The following is a 24,095-nucleotide window of genomic DNA, read 5'->3' as shown; positions in this document are numbered from 1 at the left end:
CACTCATGCTGTCTCTCTCAAAAATAAATAAACATTAAAAAAAAATTTTTTTTAAAAGAGGGCAACTGGATTCTGGAAATATGTGCCATTAGCACCAAAATCCCACCTCAGATTTTGCTGGCTCGTGGATGTTTTTGTTCTGTTTTGTTCAATAGTTTACTTTGTGGAAACTGATTTGCTTTCCACACGCAAAAAAAAGTGCTGTTATAACCACATATCTCTACCAAAGAAAGATAAATGATGCCCTTAGCCCATCCCGCTATACCCTTGACCATTGAAATATTTCCCTACATCTAACAAGCCAAGAATATTCCAACCCCAGAGACATTGTTACTATAAGCAGAATTTGTAAGACTGCACCATTGTGAATTTGTGGCAATTTTCATATGTAAGGGATAATCACACATAACAAAAAGCACAAAATACACAAAACATTACATCATCTTTCACTTCCCGTCTAATTAAACCCATGAGTGCTATGCAGAAAAATAAGATATCTAAAGTTATGGAATCATAGTTGTTCTACATCAAAAGTACTTTCGTGGGGTGCCTGGGTGGCTCTGTCAGCTAAGCATCTGACTTCGGCTCAGGTCATGATCTCACGATTCGTGAGTTCGAGCCCCGCATCAGGCTCTGTGCTGACAGCTCAAGCTCGGAGCCTGCTTCGGATTCTGTGTCTCATTCTCTCCCTGTCCCTCCCCCACCCGCGCTCTCTTTCTCTGTCTCTCAAAAATAAATAAATATTAAAAAAAAATTTTTAAGTACTTTCATGATATGCATAATGATATCTTGCCCCCCCAAATTTACCACGTCCCTCTCTCAGTCTTTCTTCTGGAAAAGGGGAAATAGCTGCAGAGGTGAAAATTATAGCTCCTTTCAGCTCAGTGAAAGCAAAAACCTGCAAAATTTCCTCCTTATGTTTCCCTCCTGGGCAATCTCTGATTATTTGAGGGTGAGGACTGCATCCCACCACAAGGAACTGGCTTTCTACCTTAAGCTACTGAGAGACCAGCAAAAGCTTTTCAAAAAAAAAAAATTGTGATGTACATATTCCATCCTTAGCTTAATTTTTAAATTTTGCTCCCCAAATAAGGCCCCTCAAACCAATGCAGGCAACCATTCTAAGATTCTTAAAGTTTGATTTCCTTGAACAGAGGCCATTTTCATATGATCATTTTTTTAAAGAGAAACTACACAATAATTTTCAGAAACTCCAAAATGACTTCGGAGCAGTTTTTTTCTTATTATTCTTATTATTTAGAGCGTGGTGTGTGAACTTTTGGAAGCATATTAGAATCCACTGGAAGCATTTTTTAAACCTTTGCTTAATGTTTATTTATTTTTGAGAGAAAGAGAGACAGAGCGTGAGTAGGGGAGAGGCAGAGAGATACGGAGACGCAGAATCCGAAGCAGGCTCCAGGCTCTGAGCTGTCAGCACAGAGCCCGACGCGGGGCTCGAACCCATGAACCGTGAGATCATGACCTGAGCCGAAGTTGGACACCCAACCAACTGAGCCACCCAAACGCCCCCAACCCAGAAGCATTAAAAAAAATAACCATGCCCAAGCCCACCCCTGGCCAACTGACTTAGAGTTTCTAGAAGTGGGAGCCAGATGTAGGTTTATTTATAATGCTCCCTAGATGACTCCTGTGACCCCAAGGTTACATACCAGTGTGTTAAAAGCATCATCTGAAAGCTCCCGAGAGTATTAGAGAAGTTTTGAATTAAGACCCTGCTCTGCTACATATCCTGACACTAACCAGCCGTGCACGGGAGACGGAACCCTATCTAAGCAGCTAGTTTAACTACTTTCCTAAACTCTACAGCTAAAAATGTTACCCCGGGAGCGCCCGGGTGGCTCAGTCGGTTGAGCGTCCGACTTCAGCTCAGGTCATGATCTCTCAGTCCATGAGTTCGGGCCCCGCGTCGGGCTCTGTGCTGACAGCTCAGAGCCTGGAGCCTGCTTCGGATTCTGGGTGTCCCTCTCTCTCTGCCCCTCCCCCACTCGTGCTCTGTCTCTCTCTCTCTCTCTCTGTCAAGAATAAACATTAAAAAAAATTTTTTTTAAATGTTACCCCTTCTCCATCCTTTTCTGCGATTAGCTGTTAACAATGTAACACATACACAGTAATGCGCAGTGTAGTGGCTCCTGGACACTGTGCGTTTTGTATTTACGACTTCTTTTTTTGTTTGTTTATTTATTTAAATTCAAGTTAGTTACCATACAGTGTACTATTGGCCTCAGGAGCAGAACCCAGTGACTCATCACTTACATCCCAACAGGTGCCCTCCTTCATGCCCGTCACCCATTATCTCATCCTCCCCCCGCACCTCCCCTCCAGCAATCCTCAGGCTGTTCTCTGCATTTAAGAGTTTTTTTATGGCTTGCCTCCCTCTCTGCTTTTACCTGATTTTTCCCTCCCTTCCCCTATGTTCGTTCATCTGTTGTGTTTCTTAAATCCCACGAGTAAAATCGTAAGATTTTTGCTTTCTCTGCCTGAGTTATTTCACTTAGCTTAATTAACATACTCTAGTTCCATCCATGCTGTTGCAAATGGCAAGATTTCATTCTTTTCGATTGCAGAGTAAATCCCATTGTGTGTGTGTGTGTGTGTGTGTGTGTGTGTGTGTGTATATATATGTATATATATACCATATCTTCTTTATCCATTCAGTCAATGGACAGTTGGGCTCTTTCCATACTTTGGCTCTTGTCGATAGTGCCGCTATAAACATGGGGTGCATGTGCCCCTTTAATCAGCATTCCTGTATCCTTTGGATAAATACCTAGTAGTGCAATTGCTGGGTTGTGGAATAGTTCTATTTTTAATTTTTTGAGGAACCTCCATACTGTTCCCCAGAGTGGCTGCACCAATTTGCAGTCCCACGACTGCAAACCCTAGGGTTAGGGTTAGGGTCAGGGTTAGGGTCAGAAAATCTAATCCTAGGGGCACCTGGGTGGCTCAGTCGGTTGAGCGTCCGACTTCGGCTCAGGTCATGTTCTCACGGTCCATGAGTTCGAGCCCCACGTCGGGCTCTGTGCTGACAGCTCAGAGCCTGGAGCCTGCTTCAGATTCTGTGTCTCCCTCTCTCTCTGCTCCTCCCCTGCTAGTACTCTGTCCCTCTGTCACTCAAAAATAAATAAACATTAAAAATTTTTTTAAACACCCAAATAGATGAGAGATGTAAAAATTAAAAATTAAACCATAAAAAAGAAGAAAATACAAATGAATATTTATATAACTTAGGACGGGTACAGCCTCTGTCAGGATGAGCTACTTGCAGAATCCATGAAGGAAAATACCAATAGATTAAACTACATTTGAACATATTAAGACAGGGGCGTCTGGGTGGCTCAGTCAGTTAAGACCAACTCTTGATCTTGACTGCAGCTCAGGTCACGATCTCACGGCTTCACGGGTTCGAGCCCCGTGTCAGGCTCTGTGTGCTGGCCACATGGAGCCTCCTTAGGATTCTCTGTCTCCCTCTCTCTCTGCCCCTCCCCTGCTCACGCTGTCGCTCTCTCAAAATAAATTAACAAAGAAAAAAAATATTGAGACAAATACGCTAAACAAAATGGAAAAGCAAATAGTTTTGTTCTTTCTCGGTGACCAAAGAAGTATATACTCTTTGTAAAAAAAAATTAGAAAATGTTCAACAGTCTGAGGAAAATACATGAAACACATCTGACAGAGCTTTAACACCGTTACTATATATAAAACATCCTCCCCCCCCCCATTTTCCCTTACTCACTTAACAAATGTTTATTGCCTGTTTATCGTGAGGTAAGTTCTGTGCCCCACACTAGCAAGATATTTGAGGAGCTGGAGAAAAACCTTCGAGTTCGCGTGGAAAAACGGGCAAAAAAGCCATGAAAGAAGTAGAAATGACCAAAACAATTTTTAGAATTTTAAAATTTAATCATCTGACTTCGCTCCTGTGAGGACTTTAAGATGCAAAACAGATGAATATAAGGGAAGGGAAGCAAAAATAATATAAAAACAGGGAGGAGGACAAATCATAAGAGACTCTTAAATATGGAAAACAAACAGAGGGTTGCTGGAGGGGTTGTGGGAGGGGGGATGGGCTAAATGGGGAAGGGGAACTAAGGAATCTACTCTTGAAATCATTGTTGCCCTAGATGGTGACTGACTTAGAGGTAAATTAAGGAATACATAAAATAAAATAAGAAAAAAAGAAAAAAAAGAAAATTCATATTTAAAAAAATGCAGAGGAAGATGACACATCAATTTTTTTTCTTTTTTCCATTTACACTGTCACAGTAGAAAAAGACATAATAATCAGTACTGGCCAGCAGTGGGGAAAAAAGAACTCTTGTACACTGGTGCCTGTTTAAACTGGTGTAAGTTTTCAAGGAAACTTGGACATCCACATGGGTACTAGAATTTTGCAATTCTTTGACTTAGGATTTCCACATCCACAAATACATCTCAAAGAAGTTATCATGAGTGTTAAGCAAAGACACGGGATATTCAGGACAGTCCCGTATGTAAGAGCCAAGATTGTGAAGCCATCTAAAAATGTGTCAATAGATATTTAGTTCAGAATTCATCGAATGTGCATAGGAGGTGATACCATGGGGTATTAAACGGTTTTTAGGACATGGAAAAACGTCCAAAGCAATATTTCTGGATAATAAAAGAGCAGTTTCAAAACATGTTTACCATGATCTCTTTTTGGTAAGAATAATTATTCATGGAAAAACAGACAGGCAGGATGTCCCTAAAAACATTAATTGTGGGTATCTAAGTTGGTGGGGTCTTATGCAATTCTTTATTTTACGTTTTTAAGCAAACAGAGTTCTGGCACGATAGAAAATGAACGAAAAGACTATTATTTTGCAGTCATAGAAGGAGACAGAGAAGAAAAGAGAGCCACATCTGTGAAATGAAGGACCCCCCAGCTCCTCTACGATCCAACCAGGCTCCCACAGCACTTTGTGGGCACAGCAGAGACTGGCTAAGCATTTGCCGGTGTCCCTTTTCCTCCCAGGTGCCTAGGCCGACTACAGTTCCCAGCCTTCTTTTCAGTCAAGAGTAGTCATGTGATTGAATTCTGGCCAGTGGGAATTAGGGGGAAACCCGGCCTATGAAACATTCCCTCAGTGGAATCCCCCATTCTTTTTCCCACACAGGGGCTGGATGGAAAGGCTTCTAAGGACGGCAGAGCAGGACAGAGGCGAGGCAGAGGCTAGGAGGGAAGGAGGCTAGCTCCCTGAGTCACTGCTTGCAAGAGCGCTACCCAGGAAAGCCACCACACCAGGAACCCCAGCAATGGACTGAGTGAGAAACACACTTTTATTCGTTGGACTTCCGAAATTTCAGGTTTTGTTAGACCTGTTAGCCTTCCCTATCAACTACCTCCTTCCCAGGAGGTACTTCCTCATCACTCCTGCCCAGAACCCTAACCAAACCTAATCCAATAATCTAAAGTCAGGCAGTAGAGAACAGATGTCTTCGGGGGGGTGGGGGAATCATCACTTGAGGGGCACTGGGTCTTTCTACATCGGCCCACGTTTTGGGGGACTCTTCACTTGAACGCTCACAGAGCGCATGTCTTCAACTACTCAAAGCTACAGGTGCTCCGGAAGAGAAAAGTTCTAAATGTTTCTGTGTTCTGGCACCACTGACATCATGCATGACATTCCTTGGGGTGCCAAGAAAAGTGTTAAAAGTCACCCCCAATAACTATGGGAAAATGAGAAATTTGGAACTTTCTCTATTTTTAGCTGCTAACATATGCATTTCTGAAAACTTTATTTAAAGCCAAAGGAAATATTTCCATATTGAATTTCAATACTGCCATATGCTGTTTTAGAATAAAATTTTAAAACCTGGTACATAAAGATCTGTGAAGTTATATAATCTCCACTGGGTTGCACAGACAGTGCTGATAAAGGTTGCAAGTTACCGGTGGGTCGGCGAGACTCTGGGTCCATCTCCCAGACTTCCAGGGCCTCGCTGGGGGTTTTAAAGATCTGTGAGGATCAATGACCAAGGATATAGTAGCTTGAGAAAAAGCTAATATTTTTTTTTAAAAAATAATAATAATGGTTAAATGCTGAGCAACTTAGAAGCGATCATTTAGGTGTAAAGTTCCTAAAGGTGTAGAGTAAATCGTAACCGCACGGGAAAAGAGAATGTGTGGTGGACAATTCCCCTGGATTCTTCAGAAGGGTCTCAGAATATTCTAGGTATATATTTTGAAATAACTGTCCCATAAAGATGTGTACCCCAGCACCACCTGCATATTTAGCCTTTCTTCTCTGCTCCTAAAGATACAGAGTTAACGGAGATTAGGGAGATGTACAAAATTTTGAAAAAAACTATGTATGATTTATAACTATTTTATTTGATATATGCCGTCGACAACTGATGTTTTATATTTCATTTTACCATTTTTTTCTTTTAATCGTAGCAGGGTATTAAGTTCCTGGTCCGATTTAGAGTTTTGATATCAGCCATTCAGCAGAGACCATCATTCTAAAGAGAAGTACCAGACTATGGAAGTAAAATGTACTTAGAGTTGCCCCAAAGTTGGTCTGCTAATCTCAGCCCACCATGGATCTCAAGGGTAAAGGAGGAGGCAAGGCCATAGCAGAAACGGACACGTAAGGTGGGGAAGAGGGCACAGTCCACACCCTTCTTCCGCACACGGTTTCCCAGCCTGAAACAGGTCATAATCGAAGGAGGCAAGAAAGCTTAGATTGAGTTAGAGATTTGCTTTAAGAATTAACTGGACTTCTTAGGGGTGCCTGGGTGGCCTAGTCGGTTAAGCATCCAACTCTTGATTTCAGCTCAGATCATGATCTCACGGTTCACAAGTTCAAGCCCCACATCGCTTAGAGCACAGAGCCTGCTTGGGATTCTCTGTCTCCCTCTCTCTCTGCCCCCTCCCTCCCTCACTCCCTCTCAAAAATAAATAAATAAACATTACAAAAAAAAAGAATTAACTGGACTTCTCGATATCTGAAAATAAAATTGCGCATTAACCATTAGAAGTAACGTAACACTATGGGTGACCTGAGATGCCATTTGAGAGTAGAAGACAGTATTTCCTCTAAGCAGGTGGGAAGGAGCAGTACTGAGAGAATAAATAGTTGTATGTGCTCCTGCTGACTTAGTTCATTCAATAAAATGGTGATTTATACATATGTCTGTCCCACTCTAATAGATAAGCATGACAATTTGTAAAAGTCACATTGGCAACAGTTTTAAATTTCATCCTTCAAGAGGGAATAAATCATAATCCCTTCTCCCTAGGTTCTAGTTTTTGGACATTCTGTTTTTCCAAAGGCATTCAAAAACTTCTAGTCCAAAGGCAAAGAGGACCGTAAGTGTGCCTCAGACAAGAAGTAAGAGCCCTCACTCTCCAAATCCTCAAATAGGAAATAGTGAAAGTGTAGAAATACAAGACAGGACAGCGTTTCACGTCACCACAACATTCCTAAGAGTCTGGGACAGATCTTCCTCAGAAATTATTTTATTTTCCAGGATCTGTCAGTAAAGAGAGTGGCTTTAAGTGAGCCAAATGCAAGAAGAGAAGAAACCTCGCAGGTATGCTTTCCACACACAGAGAGAACAAAAATTCCAGTGCTAGATGAAGGGAAAAGCTAATGATTCCAATTAATACGGCACAAGCACTGAGGTGCATTTAAAAGAAATGAGGCACACTTGGGTGGCTCAGTTGGTTAAGCATCTGACTCTTGGTTTTGGCTCAGGTCATGATCTCATGGTTCATGAGTTCGAGCCCCACATCAGGCTCTCTGCTGTCAGCACAGAGCCCGCTTCAGATCCTCTCTCTCTCTCTCTCTGCCCCTCCCCCGCTTGCTCTCTCTCTGTCTCTCTCAAAATAAACAAATAAACTTTTTAAAAAATAGAAAAGAAGAAAAGAAGTGAAATCATGAGGATAATATTTGTAAAGTTTCACCGTCAACACAGAGAAAAGCGAGACATGTACAGTATCTTTCAACAAGATGGAGGGAAACACGTTTAAAAATGTTAAAATTATTGTTCCTATGTAATAGGAACATAAAAAAAATATACCAGAGACCCAGAAAAGAGAAGAGAGATCAAGATCCACAGAGTAAGTGCCACAGTATGAAGCGTGTCTACAGGTGCCCTGCAGTGGAGACAAAACCTCACGCGCCTTTGAAACCATAGACCCTGCTGATTGAGGAAGCCTAGAAGGTGGCCTGGATGAGGAAACATCAGGAGTAGAACACGGAAACCCACGTGAGCGCCCTCCACAATCATTTATTTTATTTTCCTGGTCAAAAAGTCCCCAAACCTGGTAGAAGCAGGAGGCTGAGGCTGGAGAGTGTTGGGAACATGAGTAGGGCTGCCTCCTGGGGAGACACGAGGGGGCCCTTCTGCTTTTTAGCACAGAACTTGATGGGAAGCAGACCCCCTCCCCTTGGATCCCATTTCACTCCAAGCGCTAGAGACAGTGGCACAATCTAGACCCAAGACAGACATGAATAAAGCCCCCAAACTGGACTCAGACGCTGGCGGGGGCGGGGGGGGGGGAGCAAAGGTCGATGCCATCCCCAACACGATCTGGGTGTCTAAACTGTGGATCTGGCTGGCCAATAACAGACGTCACCAAAAGCCCTTAGGGAAATGTGATGTCGGCCCTGAATAACAGAAGAGGCGGATGACCTGATAAATAGAGTGAGAAATGGTCTCTCCAGAGGTTTAAACCCAAGAAACATTCACACGACGGAATCAGCAGTCTGAAAGGATTTTTTCAATCATCATTTATTTTTGTAAGCATTCCAACTTTCCAATATGGTGGCACTCTGTGACATCCAGGGGCCCCAGTGCAAGTACAAGGGACCAGTGGCTACTCCACGTTGTGACCATCGCGTGGATCTCGTACCCAATGGGCACCTACTACTGAGCAGAAAATAAGCCCGCAGACGGTAACAAGGGAGTAACAATGTCGAGCAAATCATGACCGTGTGGATCTTTCAGAGCAGCTGGCTACCTTCCATTCTTCCCCAGATGCTCACAGCAGCCCTGGAGGTAGGCCACTCAGCTCTCCCTCCACAGAGAACCCAACATTCACCCCAACAGCCCTCAACGGTTCCCAGCTGGGGCTCTGCCCCATCCCACCCAGATGGCCCCAAGTCAATAACTGAACACAGTGGGGGATGAGAGCCTGGCCACCGCTGCCCAGTGCTGGACCGCTCCACAGGCAATCTGTGCTCCAGGGCTCCCCGTCGGGTTGGTCAAGCTGTCCAGCCTGTACCTGGTCTGGGGCAGGTACCTGCTGCAATTCTTGTTTTATCGTTCACAGGCACACCCCCGCCCCGTCCCCTCTAATAAACCTCTTGCCTTCCTAATTCTGTCTCAACATCTGCTTCCCAGCGAACCCAACTAACACAATGCTCCTAAAACCAACGGTAGGGGGAAGTGGCTTTCCATGCCCCAAAATGAAGATCGACCTTCTGGAAAATAAAATGCCATAGAAGTCCAGTTATCCATGATGTCATGTGGCCACTTGAAAAGGCAATGAGCAAGCATCACACATTTTAATCCTCAGCGAGTGACCGGATGATTGAAATGTTACTGTCATTATGACACAAAATAATTAGGGTTGCTACGTAACATGTCACTATTATATTTTCAGGTATATCTAAATAGTTTTGCTTGATATAAAAATAATAGCACTTAATAAATCTTCCAATGGATTGATATCATATATTAATATCGATCAAAAAGTTTTCTAAAACATATACTTTTTAATACTGTAAAGGGTGTTAAAAAAAACAACAACAGGGCGCCTGGGTGGCTCAGTTGCTTAAGATCGGATTCTTGATTGCAGCTCAGGACATGACCTCACGGTTTGTGAGTTCGAGTCCCGCCTCAGGCTCAGCACTGACACTGAGGAGACTGCTTGGGATTCTCTTTCTCCCTCTCTCTCTGCCCCTCCCTCGCTCGCTCTTTCTCTCCTTCTCCAATATAAATAAACTTAAACAAAAGAAACCTGTGAGCGCATTATACTAATTGAAATAAATCAGAGAAAGATAAATATTGTATGACCCCACTTACATGTGGAATCTTAAAAAACTGGACTCATAGACACACAGCAGAATGGCTTTGGCCAGGGGCCGGAGGGGGTGCAAAATAGGAAAATGCTGATCAAAGGGCACAAAGCTCCAGTTACAAGAGGAGTGATTCTGGGATGTAACGTACAGTATGGTGACTACAGTCAATAACGCTGTAGCGAATACTTAAAATTTGCTAAGACGGTATATCTTAAATGTTTTCACCATAAACAAAAAGAGATAATTATGTGAGGTGATGGCCCTGTTAACTCACCCTACTGTGGTAATCATGTTGCAACACATCCAGACGTGTATGGTCTCATGACGACGTCATCATGACGTTGCATGACTTAAACATACGCAATGTTAAATGTCAGTTACATCTCAATGGGGCTGGGAAAAACAAAACCAAAAGAAAACCTTCTTATTTTGTCTTATAAGATATAGGTTACATCACATAAGATTTGGAGGGTTATTTAGTTTGTTGTTTTTTTATTTTTTTTAACGTTTATGAGAGAGAGAGAGACAGAGACAGACACAGAGCATGAGCAGGGGAGGGACAGAGCAAGAGACAGACACACAGAATCCAAGCAGGCTCCAGGCTCCGAGCTGTCAGCACAGAGCCCGACGCGGGGCTTGAACTCACCAGCCGTGAGATCACGACCTGAGCTGAAGTCGGACGCTTAACCGACTGAGCCACCCAGGCACCCTAGTTTGTTTTTAATTTCAGTTTTAATAGAAAGCAAGTATTTGAATTGAGAGTTTTTTCAAACAACAGCAATCATGAAAAATATGACTTGTTTTTGTTACTTTAGTATATGACTAGGTACTAATCATATACTAGATTAGGGACGAGTAAACTTAAGTATAAGGACATTTTAAACTTGGGGTTTAAAAGAAAGGACGTAAGAATCACATGGTTAGAGTTTTATATTTTTGTCAGCCTCAAACTCAGTTGGCTCAATAATACCACCACCATAAAATTTTATGAGACTAATTTGGAGGTCCATATAAATTGGTGTTATTGTTTATTTTTGGATATTGATACTAGCAGAATATTAGCAGTTAACGTGTAACAGTACTTTCCAGAAAATCCACGAAGAATCACTAAAAAATTAATAGCCATGCTTCAGTGAAATTTGTTTACTTTTTTAAAAGTACATTCTTAGAATTAACATGTACTCTCAATTAAGCAAAATGAAGCCAGGATTTTAATTTAACCCTGGAATTTGATCTTTAAAATTCAAAAAAAAAAAAAAAAAAAAAAAAACCAACCCTTTCTCTGCTATTTACAGTTCCTGCGTTGGGATAAATCCCAACATCTGGATACCAGAGTCACAGCAGCGAAAATCCATAGAGACACATGTGCAATTTTATGCCTGCAAATGGACTATTTTTTAGGGTGAAACCCCTATGGTGCTTCCCCCCCCCCATTTCTTACTTCACAGAAATCTTGAGGCGTGTTTTCCAAAAGTATCCAGAGTAAGAAATCACATATTATGTATCACACCCCCCACCACATCCACATCCACATATGTAACTAAAAGGAATGTTCTCTAAAGTAACACTTTTGCTTTCTGTATGCAATGCACGCTGATAGTTTCCACAAGTCCATTCCATTCCATTTCCTTTCGTTAATACCGGCCTTGACTCACTTCCACAAGTGGGTCGTGACCTGTAATCTGAAGACCAGGGCTGCAGACTCAGGCCGGCAGCACCAGCAGAACCTGGGGCCTTACTTGAAGTGCAAAATCTCAAGACGCGTCCTCGTCCCCAGGTGCTCAGACGTACGTGAGAGTCTGGGAGGCTCTGCTCTGGAACAGAACGCTGCGGAATGAGTGTCTGTCCTCTGAACTGAAGTTAGATCAAGAAAGTGCCTCAGAGCAATGGTCCAAGGAGCTCTGTGAGTCCAGTGACTTCCAGGGACGATACGTTTTCTTGGCTGGATAGGTGGGTGCAAATGGGAATTTATTTGTAGGGTCGTTGATGGTACCCAGTGGGTTTCCAATGCTAGCACAGGGTTCCTAATCTGGGATCCCTGGGACTCTGGGGACGGACGTGCAGGACGGCAGAGCCCATTGCAAGAGATCTGGGTGCATGTAAGAGTGTTGGGAGGGGGGCGTGGGGTGTGCACATGTGTGCTCATTCTGGGGAGAAAATATGTAACATTTAATGAACTTTTCAAGAGTTCCATGATTCAAAAAATAAAAATAAAAAGATGAGCTATCAAGCCACGGAAAGACGTGGAGGAACCTTAAATGCGTATTACTGCATGAAAGAAACCAATCTGAAAACGCTACATACCGTATGATTCCAACTATACGCCATTCTGAAAACCACAAAACTATGGCAACAGTGGAAAGATCAGTGGTTGCCAGGGGTCGGGGCGGAGAGGGGCAGGGACGGAGGCACAGGCAGAGCACAGAGGATCTTTAGGACAGTGAAACTACTCACTATGACACTACATTATCATATGATATGATACCTGCCATTATACATTGATCAAAGCCCACAGAATATACAACGCAAAGAGTGGACCCTGATATAAACCATGGACTTGGAGTGATAATGATGTGTCCATGTAGGTACATCAATTGTTAACAAATGCAGTATTCTGGTGCAGGATATTGAATAATGAAGAGGCTGTGGATGGAGGGGTGAAGGGGGCAGGGAGTAGGGGGGAGATCGGTACTTTCTGCTCAGTTTTACTGGGAACTTAACCTCCTCTGAAAATAAATATATAAAAAAGTTAAGACACAAGGCCCTTGAGAACACTTCATCTCTGCTGCCAGTCGGCTGTGTGGCTCCAATCATACCTTCAAAAGGGGTTAAGAGAAGTATAAAGGGTAGGTGAATACCAACTAAATGGGGCCACTTGACCCAGAAAAGTCCAAGACCCCTGGACCATTCTCATTCCAACAAGACCACTGCAACTTAACCTAATCAACACAGGCATGTTAAGTATCTACTAAGCACAAGTACAATGACAGACAATAATCACCATGTGGTCACTTGAAGTCTACCCAAGATTACCCAAGTCTTGAAGTCACTTGGGTAATCTAGCAAGCAGAGAAAAGGAGCACACAGTAATCATTTTCCATGGTAGACACTCCCTCCTCTCTCCAAATGGCAAGGAGCCAGATGTTAAGAATTGGAGGGCAGAGAGACAAAAGCAAGGAGCCGGAAGGCCATGGGGCAAAAAATTCAGTTCCCTGGCGACAGGGATGCTGGGCAGACATACAGAAGCGTCTAGGGGATAGACAGGGACACCAGCCGTTTTCAGCCGTGACCTCTTCTGATCGGTCTGTGACACACCCTGATTGGTGTGCCCATGCTCCTTGTCAACTAGTTTGATTATTCACCCTTCAAGGGTTGGGAGGCACTAGCAGGAAAAAAAAAGCCACTGCCAAGTTATGCTGGGTTCATCCTGCACGGGACGCAGAGCTCCAGATGGAAGAACCTGGCTTTGACGCAGAAAAGCCGGCTCTGTGTGGCTTCTGTGAACACGGAATGCCTTTGCTGGTGGTTTTCAACAGAAAATAGACGTTTCTCTTACTTTTACTGAACGAGTCAGGTAGAAAACTGGGAAATGCACGAAAGTAAAAATAAGAAGCACTCTCCACGTTTGAAAATTCAAGGGAAGTAAAGAGAAGTCTCAATAGTTGTGAGCAAATAAAAATATTTATCTCATGGGCGTCATCCCAAACATCAGAGGTCAGAATGAATGTTAATCTGTATGACCAACAGGGCGTGGATTGGAGTTGATCTCATTAAAATATAATTTACACAAGTTATTGACAAAAGCACCAAACCTTCTAGACATTAACTATGAGAAGAGCTGCCCGCAAGAACCTTCTGCCAGTTTTCCCCCTTCTATGTTTGTCCCACTCCAAGGGGGCTCTTGTTCCCTCCAGGCAAATCACTGCTACCAAGGCCACCCGTGACTTCTGAGTTGTCAACCCTAGTGGTCCTCACCTTTACCCTCTATTCACTGGCTCTTCCTCTCAGCCCTCCCTGGGTTCTCCCTCCTCTTCCCAAACTCTGCATGTTGGAGGGACCCAAAGCCCATCCCTCAGGCTCTTCTGTATGTGGGTCTCCAGGTGACCTCACCTAGTGACCCAACCTCGAATGCGAGCTTCTGACTCGAAATGTAGGGCTCAGTCACATCGTGTCACCCAGTCTACTCAAAACCCTCCCATGCTCCCCAGCCCCACACGCAGAACAAGACTGAACACCGGAATCTCACATATGGCCTCACCATTGCCTCCTCAAGGTCACAGCCCGCGGCTCTGGGCTCACTCCACACCCTCCCCACAACAGTCTCCCTGATGCTCCTTCAACACGCCAAGCAAGCTCCTTCCTAATGGTCTTTGCACGCACTGTTCTCGCTTTCCGGGACTTCTTCCCCCCACGTGATAAAATGGCTCATGGTCTCACATCTTCGGCTCTCCGTTTGAATGTCAACTCCTCTGACAACCTTCCCTCACCTCGTGTGTAAAATGGCACCTCTCCCTCCATCACCCTCTTGCCTACCTTACTTTTTGTCCTACAGAATTATCAACGAGCACTGTACTCACACACACACACGCACACACAATGTGCACACACACGTCATATGTTGGCTGTAATACTGTAATGTCGCACGTACGTAAACATATCCTATCTCCACCCCTAGGATGTAAGCTTCATGCAAGCAAGGATCTTATCTGTTTCGTTCATGCTCTACTCCCAGCAATGTTGAATGATTTCATTGAAATGGGTCAAAAAAAAAAAAAAATGACCAGAGATAATACAGCTCGCTGATCAGTGTGCGAGAGGGTGGTCACGTGCACCCGTTTCCAAGTGAAGGGACATCTGTCAATCTCCACTTTCTACCTGCCACATCAGCAAACGTCACCAGTCACAACAACGTATGATCAAACGGCACTCTCGAATTCTTGCTGCAGAAGTACAGAGAGGCACAACTGGGTGGGGAGATTCGTATCAAAAGCCTTAAAGTGTTCATGCCCCTTGCATTTATCACAGTTTCCGGTCAGAGAACCGTGAAGGAAGCGGGCTTCCAGAAGGACTAAGCTGGCAGCGCTGAGGAAGAACGGAAGGCTGGAGGGAGGGGAACCGCAGGCAGAGCAGTCAGAGACCCTGTGACAGGATGGGGCGGGGGACGGTGCAGCCCTGTCCTAGTGCCTTACAGAGCAGGTGCTATGAGCCAGACACGACGTGAGCGGAGACAGGCTGAAGAGAAGCCTTAAGTTTTAAGCCTGGGTCCCTGAGACAAGTGGCCGCTGTGAAAAAGGGAGAAAAGGATGAACAAAAATGCCTATGTGATGACGATGACGAGACGATGGTGGTGGCGGTAATGACAACAGTAACCACTGCTACTTACTAGACACTATTCTAACGCCTCCCCACGAATCACCTCGCCTGACCCTGCTACAAGCCGAGGAGGTGCTATCGTTATCCTCACCTCCTGATGGAGAACTGAGGCTCATAGGGGCTCAGTAACTTGCCCCAAACCCATCAGTTTCCAAGGTCAGACCTGAGCTCATAAAGTCTGGCCTCACACACTGCCTGCTCACCCGCTATCCTAGAGCGGCCTTGCCCCAAAAGGAGGAAGTACTAGAAAGGAAATGACGCTATAGAAGCCTGAACCTGACCTTGGCAGAGGCTGGGCTCTCTGCGACCCGGACAAACCACTTGAACTCTGGACTCAATGCACCAGGGGATGGGAAGGTGCTCTGGAGACCAGAAGTATCACACAAACGGACGTAGGGTTCCGCTGACTGGTTTCTGAGTTGAAGGCACCCGTGCCCACATCCAGGCGAGCCGTCTAGCAGGTGTCTAGAAACGCAGGCTGGAGCTCAGGGAAGAAGCCAGGGCGAGAGGTAGCACAGTCTCCCGCACGAAGGCGATCGCTGACGTTGGAGATCAGAAGGTAAAGAGGTGCCAAAGGAAAAGGAGCAGGTGGAGATTAAACCGAGGAGAGGTCAAGCAAGACTCGTTCCCACTCACTCACAAGAGCAGGCCGGAAGTGGGGAGCACCGCCGGGAAATGTGCCCTTCGCGTCCTGAACTCGCTGCAGCCTGACCTGGCCGCCAGCTCCTGCCTCCTCGACGCACACGTTCCCAGTGCTGAGTGTGGCACCAAGGGCCATGGCAATGCTCGAACCCCAGCTGCACAGAGGGACCGTCACGTGCGGCAGGGACCCCGCCCCGTGCCATCTCTCCAACACTCAAATGCTGGGTGCTGACCTGAAAACACTCTGGATTCAAATTCTTGGTAAGTTAATTTCCCAGAAGGTAGAAGTGACAAGTGACGCTTTTTTTCCTCTGGACTCTGTCACACCCGATCACAGAGCCCAGGAAACGTGCAGACATTTTGAAACCCACGTCCGAAACGTGTTCTTGAAACCCTTACAGGTGTGGCTAGGATATTCAGAGCGATGGTGCAGAACAACATAGCCCCCTACGCAGACAGAAAAGAAGAAATGAGTTGCTTTGGTACGTATTTATCGGTGATCTAAGGCTGGGTTAAAAACTGACAATTATTCACTGTTGAAGCCAAGTCCCCAGAAACACTGCAAGTGCGTGTAGAAATGCAGCTCCCGAGTCCAACCCAAACTGACTGGAGAAGCAGCTGGCGGGGGGAGAGCCCAGGAATCTGCATTCAGACTCGCTCTCCAGAATATGTTTGAGAACCTCCTCTGGGAGAGAAGTGCCAGCTCTGTAGGGTTCTAACCATTGTCCTGGAAAGTGACCGGGTCTCCTCCAGCCCTGCCTACACCTCCCGATAAAGCTGGTGTCCTCCCTGAACGTCAGCATCTCTGAATCTTAGCAAGGAGTCCCCGGTTTCGGGGGCTCTGTGCAGCATGGCTAGGGGAACGTGCCACCGAACCCCCGCTGCATCCGGAGCACAGCCCCCAACAACAGGGGACTGAGCTCGGTCCCCAGCGACACAGGAAGCCGGCGAGGAGACAGAAAGTGCAGCCCACCTTTGACAAACCTCACACATGAAGTATCTGCAGGCGGGCCATCAGATGTTAGAAGTCTCCACTGTTTTGCTATATCAAATATCTTGGTATCTTCAAGGAACATTGTTTTCTTTTTTAATGTTTATTTATTTTGAGAGAGAGAGAGAGAGAGAGAGAGAGGCAGAGAGAGAATCCCAAGCAGCCTCCACGCGGACAGTGCGGAGGCCGACACGGGGCCGGATCTCACAACATCAAGTTCACGACCTGAGACGATATCGAGAGTCAGACGTTTAAACCACTGAGACGCCCAGGCGCCCCTAGGCAACATTATTTTCTGATTATAAAAATAATACACCTTCATTGGAGAAATTCTGCCGTTCTATGTTTAATTAAGCACCACCATTCTGCAGAAAAAGAAGTGTGGCTATAAATGGCCACAAAGTCATCAGGCTTCTGGAGGTAGGAACCCCGCTGGAGTCTGATCAAAGCTGATTTGCTGGGGAAAAGTCAGGCAGCGTATCGGAGGCTTCTATCATCTTCGAAGTACACAGACTTTGGAGGGAAACCGGGTCTCTGCTGAGTATGTCTTCAAGACGATAAACTTTCTACCTTCCGGTGAAGCAGTTACTATAAACCAGGTTTGCAAATATGTGGGAAATGTCTGCAACTCAATGGGTCGGGGTTAGTAAGTGAGCTCCACGCTTCTCCCTTCTCTCGGGCAAAGGATTAAATCACCGTCAAGTCCCCCCACCCCCTACTCGGGATGCAGGTTGGGGGACTTCCAGCATCTGTTACTTTAAGACTCCTGCTCACGGGCCGGGCTCTCCAGCTTCCCAGTGACCTCCCGCTCAATTGCTGGCTACTTCCTAAAACTCTTCTAGAACCTTCAATGACACACAAAGACAGCTTACATACACGTGGCATGATTTACAGTCAGAAACATTTAGCGTCACTTCCAGAGCGGCGGCCACGAATCACGTGGGAACAAAGTCAGTTCGGCAGTTTACTCCTTGGCAAGTACTGACCTTATGTCTATTTTCCTCCAGAATATTATCTCTTCTTCCCTCTTCCTTTCTACTGCTACTGTGTGAGAGTATGCTAATATATAACATTATATATTAATAATATAACAATATATTCTATAATTGCCATATTTAATAATATAACAATATATTGTTATACTAACAGTATTACTATATTAACATACTGATATCTTATGTCAATACATTTTTAATACATTAATATTAATGTTAAAAATACCAATATGTTATTGATACAATATGTTTTATAATTACTATAACATATAAATATGATAAAATATAACATTATGCATTAATATATAACAAATGTGGTATTAATGACATCATAATATACTGACAGTAACATGTAATGTAATAATAAGTGCTTACTGTGTGCTCTGAACACTTTAAATATGTTAACACTAACTAGTCTAATTCTCATGATTCTGAGGCAGGTACACTATTTACCCCCATTTTACAGCTAAGGAAACGGAGGCAATCGGTAAGTGAAGCCAAGTTTCAAACCCAGACTCCTGGTCCCAGCACGTTTACAAAAAATAAGCAAAAACTATAAAAGCTGAAAGGAAGAGGAAAAGAAGCAGGGGGAGGGGGAATCGCCATCAGAAACAGGACCGAGTAAACCGATTTTTTGGTCCTTCTCCACCTGCGGAATCAACGGGAAACCAGGACGGAGCCCTCGTTTACTCCACGGTCCATCAACTGTGACTGATCCTCACAGAGACTCTTGGGGAGCGGGATCTAGACCAGTTCTAGTGGACAACAGAACCGAGGCTGGCCACCCTCCTGGGGACGACGGAGGGTCAGTGTGTCAGTGGAGTGACAGACTCCAGGCATTTCTAGGCATAGCGGCTCCCGAACTGCACCTGCGAGCCATCGGCCGCGTGGAGCACGCTCAGAATCCCCCCGCGTGCCTCCCCTGCAATAAACAGTTAAGTGTGATACCTCGGAGGACTTGAGGCCACTAGGCTATCAGAAGTGGGGGACACGTGGGCACAGGTGCCGTGAGGGGGATGGGTGAGGACAGCTGAGCACCTGCTCACAGGTGAGGACAGGTGAGTGGGTAGAGCAGGTCAGGCAGCTTCCCTTAGGCGTCCGCCCAGCCCCCTGCCCTGGGTCCCTCCTTGGCTGTGTGCAGCGCCACATCCCAGGTGTTTGGGAACATGTGACTTGCGCCCTGGATGGCAGGTGCTGTGTCTTTGTGGTCCCTTATTCCCCCACCCACCCCAAGCCCCTTGTGGGTACAGGGAAGGTGCTACTCAGCTCACAACAGGCAACCTCAGAAACCCGTTCCCCAAGCTCTCTCCTCCCTGACAAGGTAAGTAAGGCCCGTCCCGAAGTATGTACTCAATGTGGCTTTTTTTCTTTCCGACACACATAGTTTTCTCTGACAACATGATGTTTTCAGTCCCATCACATTTTTTTTAATGCTTATTTATTTTTGAGAGAGAGACAGAGACAGAACGGGTGCAGAGAGGGGAGGGGCAGAGAGAGAGAGGGAGACACAGAATCGGAAGCAGCCTCCAGGCTCTGAGCTGTCAGCACAGAGCCCGACGCGGGGCTCGAACCCACAAACCGTGAGACCATGACCTGAGCCGAAGTCGGACGCTCAACTGACTGAGCCACCCAGGCGCCCCTGTCCTACCACTTTTTGATCTTTACATGTGGGATCATATTGTATTTACTCTCCTGTGACTTGTTTTTTTTTTTTCCCAACCTTGAGAATCATCCACACTGATACACAGACACAGGTAGACACTTGTTATTTTCACTGCTGTGTAGTATTCCGTTATAGGGCTAGAATGCCATTTATTTATCCATTCTCCTGGTGGGCACCTGGGTTGTTCACTTTTTCCTCATGCCCATCTCCAGGCATCCAAGGGCAACAGGGGTGTACCCAGGGGTGGGACCACTGGAGCACAGGGTCGGTGCGTCTTCAGCCTCACTAGGCAACACTCGACTTATACACCAAAGGGTCGTGCTGATTTACGCTCCCCCTCCCCCAGTGTGCAGGAGACCATCCTGAGCACCGCAGCCGAACCTCAATGCTATAAACTTGTACTATCTCTGTACTATTATTTTTTCCCTTAACCCTTCTCTCCAAGCCACCAGACAACATATCCCACCTGTGCACCCATCTACTCTGATGTGATCACTATGTTTTAAGTGCGTGCATGAAAATTACATGACGCTGGGGAAGGGGACATGTCTTCATGGATTTGTGAAAAGCATTGTGCCATAGATCACATTGTTTTGGACTTTTTTTTTCACCCGGCTCCGTGTTTTGTAAGACAGACCCATGCTGTTCCGTGTCATCACAGACACTATAATACTGTATTTTTAAGAGGGATGCTACCCTCACTTTATAGAATACCACTGGAACAGCTCACAGTAGTTCAACACTCAATGGGGTTTTTGTGTGCTGCGTGTAATTACAGTCCACACTCTGACCCCACAAAGTCAGTGCTTGCATTTCAAATAAGAGGAAACCCCAGGCACCTGTTCAAAACCACCCAGGTTAGTAAATGAGGGAGCGGGATTTGAATCAAGTCTTAAGATGCCAGGACCCTCGCTCTGATCCACGACATGAACCTAGCCAGGATGCACGAGGCAGACAGTTCTGTAACCGGCGTCCCTAGATCATACCTCTGGTGGACCCATGAGTGAAACTGGAATATTCATACAGGCTTCGCTTGATCAGTTCCGAAACGTACAACCTTCTATGCGAATACCTGGCGAACAGCCTTAAAGGGAACAGTTTAAAAATGTGCCAATCGGCTGTCTCTTTAAAGCTGTAAACTTGACTAATATGTTAATCCTTTTCCTCAAATGTTAGTATATGGAAGTATTAAGAGGATGAAATTCTTGAGAAGAAACGCGATAACGTGAATCAAAAATTCCTTTATCAGAATGAGAACTAATGGGGGGGGCGCCTGGGTTGGTTAAGTATCTGACTTCGGCTCAGATCGTGATTTCGTGGTTCACGAGTTCGAGCCCTGTGTCGGGCTCTGGGCTGACCGCTCGGAGCCTGGAGCCTGCTTCCGATTCTGCGTCTCCCTCTCTCTCTCTGCCCCTCTACCACTCGTGCTCGCTCTCTCTCTCTCTCTCTCTCTCTCTCCCAAAAATAAACATTAGAATGAGAATTAATGACCAAAATCTCGAATCCTAACAAAATAAATCTGCAAGTCTTTCCCTCCTTGGGATAATAGCGTGGGTTGACGTTTGACAGCCATGGACTGTACCCACCCAGCAGAGCAGAAGCATGGTCACACACCTGACATGCTAAGATCATGCTTATGTGACACAGAAGTATAATTTCTAGCATAAGACAGGACGTGGAAGGACCAGCAGAGAAAGACAAATTAAAATGTGCTTAGTGACTTGGTATTAGCACCGACAGAGAATAAGCTGAAAATGTTTTCTTATTAAAGTTCTGCTCATTCTCTTTGTCAACGAAATTGCCACAACTCTTAATATTCTTTTAAATCAAGAATGTTCTATATTTCACAGTTACTTACCATCCCTCCCTTTTATTATTATTATTTCTAGCTCCTTAAACATATAAAAGGGGAAAAGTAATTTGTTCTGGCAGAAGAGAGTTATAGTAAATCATGGAGAATAAATTTCTTAAATATGAAAGGAACATGACTTCCCTCCGGATCAGACTATGGACACAAATGTGGAGTCATAAACGTCTGTTTCCACGCACACCTGCAATGTTAAGTCACTTCTGTGGGGAATTCAGGTCCTTTTCAGATGAGAAAAAAAAAAAAAAAAACGCTCAGTAGCAATGAGCCAAAGACAAAATCTTCCACTATTTACATTAACACATCAAGTGGAACAGTTCATATGCCATTTATAAGAACTTCCCCTCCCAGAAATAAAAGCTGCACTCAGCCCAGAACCAGAGACTTCACAGCACATAAAATTTTAGTGAATAAATTTCCCAAATCAGGTGTTTTAAGGAAGCCGTGGAAGGCCATCTATTTTCTTAACTTTTTTGGCAAGGATACCAATCTCATGTACAAAAAAAAAGGGGGGAGGAAGTCCAGGAATAATTATTCAAATTCCAATAGCTGGAATTTGATAGATTTTACAAAGGAAACAAATGTCTGTAATATAATTCTCTGCAACTCAGAGCCAACATCAGCTGCTAATAACGGCACTTCTAACTGCCAGTTCATCTTCAAAACACAGAAGCAATGTGAGTTGAGATTTCTTTTTTATTTTTACTTCCTGAGTTGATATGTATTAAAAAAAATTCTCCTGGTTCTCTTTCTCTTCAGCCTTCACTTACATTTATGGTAACGGCTATGATGATAATGAGAGAAATGAGAGCTGGAAATACAGCTCGCTCCTGAGATCAAATGCCGACCTGTCCACTAAACACATCATCAGAGATCATGCTTCTTGGGTTTATCTAAGACTGTTTGCATTTGATGAATTAGCTTTTAAAAACAAGCCCTAATGATTTCTTGCTGACTTCAGCTTTTCCTTCCCGTTGGCTAGGAATAAAATGCCAACCATGATGACTTTGGGTGGTTGACCTTCATAGCCTGAGGCACAGAAGATTCTTCTCGTCTGGCCTTCTCCATGAGCTTTTATTTGCATCCCTCAGCTTCACGGTCAACAAAGACGAAACGGAAAAAGCCTTCCCCCTCCCCCGTCCCTGTGTGGCACGGACACGCTTGCCAAATACGCCCCAGGAATTTCCGAAGGAGCCTTACCACGTCCACGGGAGACTGCCCACTGCACGTGTTACAGGCATAACTGTCCCGGCCCCAGTGAGACATCGCACACAAGCCACACGACAGTGTCCGCCACTGAGGTCTGCTCCTCCCCGACGCTGAAGGCTCAACACTCCTTGGGGAGCCCCTCTTTCTGACGCTTCGGGAGCACCCACCAACCTTGAACAACGCACTGAACCCGTTCCTTCTAAATCCGCGGTCAAACGTGGAAGAGCGTGAATTACACCCGGTACATAGCACTCCCAAGCGCGTTGCTTTTAAGATGTGTGCGTGTGTGTGCGTGACGTTGGAGGGCACTTCATATTTTGGCCAAAAAAGGGTGAACTTTCCTTTCAATTAGAAGCCACTTTCCGTTTTCAGGAAATGTTTCAGGCAAAGAACATTTAGATCAGTGAAACCTACGAGGCCACTTAGGGAAAATGAATACACGCAGGGGACGTGCAGAACTGGCAAGGTGGCGAATGATTTGGGCCAGTGTAGACAGCTGAACTAACTAGCACAGGTGTAGACAGCCGATCTGGGTAATGTAGCTCAAGCCCCAGTGTTTCCTGTAACTTTTATTTGGGTCAAGTTACTAAAGCCATCTCTTTACTTCCTCCCGGCGGCTGTGCCCGTGTGTGCCAAACGGGCCGGCTTCCTCTCAGGACTCCCGGGTGGCTCGGGACTCAACCTTGTTGCCTCACCTCCAAAGACACGGGGAGGTGCAGCTGGGGAACAGGTGGAACAGGTGCCACGTGCGGGCGTGGCCAGGTAAAACCACCCCTGGGCACAGGAAGTGCGAGGGCACAGCCTCCGGTGTCCTCCCAGGTGACCCCCGGCAAGGGGCAAGGGGGTGGCATTAAAACAGAAGCTGGAAGAATCCGGATGTGGCTTCTGTGTCAATTCAGGGGTCAGCCATCTTCTGCCGAAGGTCAGACAGTAAATACTTTCAGCTTTGCGGATCACGCGGTCTTGGTCGCCGCCACTCAGCTCTGCCGTCAGGACACGAAAGCAGCCACACACGGTGTGGAAATGAGGGAGCGTGGCTGCGTCCCAGCAAAACTTTCTTTATGGACAACGAGATCTAATTTACCACGGGTTAGGAAATATTCTTCTTCTTTTGATTGTTTTCAACCGCTGCATATTGTCAAGACCATTTTCTTAGCTCATGGCAGTCTAAAAACAGGTGGCGGGCCGGACCCGGCCCACAGCAGAGGCTGGCTGCCCCCCGCACGGGCTGATGTGCGGGCCCGCATCCACCAAAATGCAGCCAAGGAGGAAGCAAGAGCGG

The 24,095-nt window shown here is 45.4% G+C and overlaps 1 protein-coding gene across 3 annotated transcripts in view; it reads right to left on the bottom strand.

Annotated features, from left to right (window-relative positions):
* Window positions 1-24,095, bottom strand: part of ERG (ETS transcription factor ERG) — a 264,684-nt gene that overhangs the window by 160,061 nt on the left and 80,528 nt on the right. The gene's annotated exons all lie outside the window — the stretch shown is intronic.

This window comes from Panthera leo, chromosome C2, assembly GCF_018350215.1.
Source record: "Panthera leo isolate Ple1 chromosome C2, P.leo_Ple1_pat1.1, whole genome shotgun sequence".
Lineage (NCBI taxonomy): Eukaryota > Metazoa > Chordata > Mammalia > Carnivora > Felidae > Panthera > Panthera leo.
The sequence above is the reverse complement of the archived record's forward strand: the minus strand, read 5'-3'. Positions and strand labels throughout refer to the sequence as shown.